Below are 6,000 nucleotides of genomic sequence, written 5' to 3' on the forward strand. Positions count from 1 at the left end.
CTATTTATTTTGTGTCAAATATAAATTTATTTATTTCAATTTCAGATATTGCACTTAGACGTTCTTACATTTATGACACCAGTCTTAGGGAGTTTATGCCATTCTTTTGGTTTTTTCATTATTATTATGTATGTATGACTTGTATTCATTCTAGAAGTTTCGTTTGACTTATTTTCTTTATTATTTAGTATTTCTTTCTTTTATGGGTAATTGACTTATCAAGTCTGGACAACAATAAGTACCATCATGACCTTGAGTTTTAGTCGTGACACCAGCACGCGCGTGCACACACACACACTCATATTCACACTTACATTCACACTCACACTCATACTCGCACTCACATACTCACACTCATACTCACACATAACTCTCTCTCCCTTTCTCTCTCTTTCACACATATATACACTTACACTCTCCTTCTCTTACACACGCATATAGAGAGAAAGAACTATTAGTGGAGATAGTATGACCTACCATTTAAGAACTTTTCTACTTGGAGTTTGCGTGCTCTAGTATTTTCTTTAGTTATTCTATTCCTTACTTTACTTAGTCGACCTATGATACCTATTGAGTACAAATGAATCATACTCACCTCTACTGTGCCCTTTTGGTGCAGATCCCAGTTTGTGTACTATATATGGTGGTTTAGTTCATACAACGTCGATAAGATTTTTTGAATTACTAATTCTCTCCAGTGTTTGAGGTGGATTTCAGATCTCATCCTATGCTTTACTTTGTTTTTGTTTTGAGTCACAGACAAATTTTGTATTTTAATTTTAAATGTTGTACTTAGATGCCCTTACATTTATGACACTACTCTTAGGGAGTTTATGACATTCCATTAGTTTTTTTTTGATATTATTATCTACATGCGACTTTTATTCATTCTATAAGTTTTGTTTGTCTTATTTCCTATATTATTTCGTATTTCCTTGTATCATAGGTGTTTGACTTATTTATCAAAATTGTACTGCAGTAAGTGACGTCATGATCTTGAATTTTAGTCGTGACACCATCATACACACACACACTCATACTCACACTCACACTCACACTCACACACTGACATACACAAAAATAACTCTCTATCTCTCTCCCTCTGTCTCACGCACATACTTACACTCACTCTCTATCTCAAAAAGAAATATTAGTGGAGATAGTATGATCTACCGTTTAAGAACTTTTTTTCTTGCAAATTGTGTGCTTTAGTATTTTCTTTACTTATATTATTCCATACTTTAATCAGTCGACCTATGATACCTATTAATTATAAGTTAACCGTGCTCATCCCTACTGTACCTTTTTGGTGCAGATTTCAGTTTGAGTACTACACGTGGTGGTTTAGTTCATATGGCGTTGCTTTAATTTTAAGGTACTTATTCGCTCCAGTGTTTGGGGCGGATTCAAAATCTCATCCTATCCTTTACTTGTCTTTGTTTTAGGTCAAAGATAGATTTTGTATTTCAATTTCAGATGTTGTACTTAGATGCTCATACATTTGTGACACCACTCTTGGGGAGTTTTTGACGTTCCTTCAGTTTTTCTGTTATTATTATGTATATATGACTTGTATTCATTCTAGGAGTTTCGTTTGTCTTGATTTTTTTAGTATTTCGTATTTCATTCCTTTATAGGCGATTGCCTTATTTATTAAGCTTGGATTGCAATAAGTGCCATTATGTCCTTGAGTTTCAGTCGTGACACCAACACTACTAATCCCAGCATTATTAATACCCTATTCAGTCCTATTCTTATGTACTCTACCAAACGACCCCTTAATCATTTAGGGTTCTAATATGATGTAAAACCTTTTCTCAATATATCGATATGTGATGTACATGAGTGAATATATATAACGTCTAACACAGAACTCTAAAGTTACACAAGAACAATAACAAGTCAACACAAACTAGGAGCTAAGAGACTATGTAGGCGTTTGGCCATGAAAACAATTTTTTTTTGGAGTTGGAGTTGGAATTAGAATTGGAGTTGGAGTTAGAGTTGGAGTTGTGTTTGGCCATGTTTTGTTGAAATTCTTTTTTATACTTTTGGAAAGACTTTACTAAATATAATTTTGTACCTTCAATTTTTAAAAACTATCAAAATCACTCAATTTAACTAATTTACCTACAAGATACAACTAAATGTGAGAAGAGACAATAATGTTGCCTTTGTTGTTGGTGTTGCATAAAGAGTCGAAAGAATGGACAGATTAATGTTCTGTAGTATCATGAGAATTTTGAAGAAGAAGAAAAAGATTGAAGTTACCTGCAGTTTAAAGGTCTTTTATCAATGAAAGTAGGAAGAAGTGGTTAATGTGTCAGTGTTATGATCCGAACTAGGGCGTGGCCGTGATTACTATCTCAAGCCTATCATGGGCCGGAGACCACCCCCTTAGCCTTACCTTAAGATCACATGAATATATACAGTGGAAGTCAACTAAAATATCAATGAGAAGGATAGATAAGTCAAATGTAAGATCTAAGAATCAAATCAAAACAAAACAACCAATGCCATACTTGCCCACTAGAGCCTCTAAAACCAGAAATACCAACTAAGTCAGGACATGACTCCGAATATGACCAGAAAGAATCCAAAATAAAACACTAAAATAGCACTGAAAAAGATGAAGTGTCCAGGCCTTTCGAAGGATCAAGGTTCACCACCTCACATCAGATCCACAGGAATACCAAATCGCCTAACGCTGCATATGAGAAACAGAAAACCCTTCAGACCCTACATCATGAAATGATGTTGCACCCAAAGAGGTTTAGTGGGGTAATCACTTGTATGTAACTCAGGAAAAGTGATAAAATAATGACATTGCCAAAAATTTGTCAAAACCACATGCATAATATTTATATACATATATATAGGATGCCGGGATAGGAACGAGGGTTATGAATGTGAGAGTTTAAACCATTAGCCTAAACTATGTAGCTCACTTCGTCCTAAAGGCACCCATGGGCTATATGGGTTCAGCTCCCCCTGTTGAAAAGGCCTAGTGTGTATTATCCATACAAACTGAGAAAAATCAAGAAAAGGCTAAAAATATCAATATAGCGCTTCTAATATATATATATATATATATATATATAATAAGTGTGCACCAAGCATACGATCACATGGACCCACAACACCGACAAACGTGGTTTTCAATGTTGATCCCCTTAGGACATACACCTTCATGATGAGCTACACAATTCCCTTTAAGCCAAAATTAAAACACTTTGCACATAAACCAACCATTAACCCAAGAGTTATTTATTAAGCATTTACAAATTTGGTGTCATCATACCAATAATACTTGCACACTAATTCAATTATGCCAAACCAACCCATATAACCAAACTGACTACTCAGTTCCATTTGAAATCCAAGCCATGGCCACCAAGGACATCCAAATCCATTTATCCTTTAAAGCAATGCAATAAGTTCAAAACATAAGTTAAATCATTCAGTTATCCATATTCAAAACCAAGTTTACAAAGTAGGTTGAGGTTAATGCTATTATCAATCCAAAATTCCATCAATTTGGGAAACCCCATGCCCCCATATTCCAATCATTAAAACAATGCGCTAATTCAGTTCCAAAATCCTAAATTAAAGCACGAATAATACATTTATACCATGGGAAAAGCAATTCAAGTGATCACAATCAAAGCCCCTTAACCCAATTTCAAACCCATCAACTAAAACACATGAATATTGATTAAATAGATGCCACAATGTAAAAATACAGGTTAGGGATGAGCAACATGCCTAAAATATAGAACAATTTGAAGAGAATTCGAAGTTTGGGGCTTGAATGTTGAATCCTTTATGAAACCCTTGAGTTTTCTTGAGTTTTGAGTTAGAGAGAAGAAGAATTGTGTTTGATATTTTAAAACTGAAGAAAAAAAGATTATTTTATGTTTATAAGTTATACAAGGGGTAAAAAGACCAAAAAACCCTCACCCCAAGTGAAAAAACTAGACAAAATTAAAACAAGAGCGTGGCACGCCCTTATCGCGGAGGGTAGCCTCCATGCCATGACCTTATAGTGGAGGCTAACCTCTGTGGTACGCCACTATCACTGAGGCTTAGTGCCTTGGGGTCCCAAAATGACTCAGAACCCCTTACAAAAATTTCAAAAATTTTCCAAAACATCCTTTTAACGTCCCTTAACATAATTCAAGTCAAAAATTGATATTACGCATACGGGAGGGTAAAATAAATAAAATGGTTAAAGTTTTTGTGGGGTCTCACATTAATCCCCCCTTAGAATCATTAGGCCCCCAATGAGAAGTTAGTACATATTTTGCATGATAAATACATCAGAAATCAAATGATAAATTTGAAATGCGACAAGAGGGATTCGAAACCCATGCTTTAAGCTCTTTCATCCAACCGGGGGAACAAGAATGGATACTTGGCTTTCATATTTTCTTCAGCTTCCCATGCAGCTTTTTCCACCTTTTGGTTCCTCCATAGACCCTTCACAGAAGCTATGTTCTTTGTCCTCAATCTATGAACTTGACTATCTAATATATCCACCAGGACCTCCTTATAAGATAACGAATCCAAAACACCAACATCCTCAATAGGCACTATCCAATAAGTATTACCCATATATTTTTTTAGCAGACACATAGAAAACAGAATGAATGAAAGCCAAACTTGCTAGTAAATCTACCTAATACACGACATTCTCAATTATCCTAACCTTCTTGAATACCCAATCACTTACTTCAAACTCGAACTCTCTCCGCCTCACATCTACATAAGACTTTTTGCAACTTTGAGTAGTCTTAAGTCTTTCTCTAATCACTTTTAACTTCTCCATGGCTTGGTAAACCAAATTAGGACCAAACAAACTAGTCTCACCAACCTTAAACCATCCAATAGGAGACCAACACCTCCTACCACAAAGAGTGTCAAAAAGAGCCATCTGAATGCTAGAATAATATCTATTGTTATAAGCAAACTCAATAAGGGGCAAGTGATCAACCTAACTACCTTTAAAATCAATCACACAGGATCTTAGCATATTCTCTAAAGTCTGAATAGTACTCTCTGCCTGCCCATCCTTTTGCGGGTGGAAAACAGTACTAATATTCACTTGAGTACCTAAACTTTTCATAAATGAATGACAAAAGTGGGCAGAAAACTATGTACCTTGATCTAAAATGATGGACACTGGTGCTACATACAACTTAAACTATCTCCTGAATGAACAACTTAGAATAATCCTCTCTTGAGTAGTTAGTCCTTAAGGAAAAAGGTGAGCAGTCTTAGTTATCCTATCCATAATAACCCAAATAGAATCTTACTGATTGCGAGACCGCAAAAGACATGTAATGAAGTCCATATTGATCATCTACCACTTCTACATAGGCAACTCTATATCTGGAGACGTAACACTGGGCCTCAAGTTCACAACCTTGACTTACTGACGAACAATACACTTAGCCATAAAGTTCACCACACCCCTAATCATATTATTCCACTAGTAGATTTTCCTCAAATCATAATACATCTTAGTCAAACCAGAATAAATTGTATATCTAGAATCATGAACCTCAACCAAGATTCTTTCTTGCAGTCCCTCAAAATCAGGAACACACAACCTTTCTTGATAACTCAAGATGCCATCTCCCTCAGTATCGAATGCGGTAACCTTTTGTTAACCTATGTGATCCTTAATCTGCACAAGTATGGGATTCATAACCTGTTTCTCCTTCAACCCAACACCAATAGATGATTTAACCACTTTCTGAATAATCACTCATCCATCTTCAGAGTCTAAGAGATGAACTCCCAAGTTTGACAACCTATGGATATCTTTCACCGTTTTTCTTTTCTCTTCATCAACATGAGATAAGCTTCCCATAGATAATCTGCTAAGAGCATCAACAACCATATTAACTTTACCTAGATGATAATAAAGACTCAGATCATAATCCTTAGGTAATTTAAGCCCCCACCTCTTACCGTGGTTCAATTTCTTTTGCATAA

This window comes from Capsicum annuum, chromosome 8 (assembly GCF_002878395.1).
Source record: "Capsicum annuum cultivar UCD-10X-F1 chromosome 8, UCD10Xv1.1, whole genome shotgun sequence".
NCBI classification, from domain to species: Eukaryota; Viridiplantae; Streptophyta; class Magnoliopsida; order Solanales; family Solanaceae; genus Capsicum; species Capsicum annuum.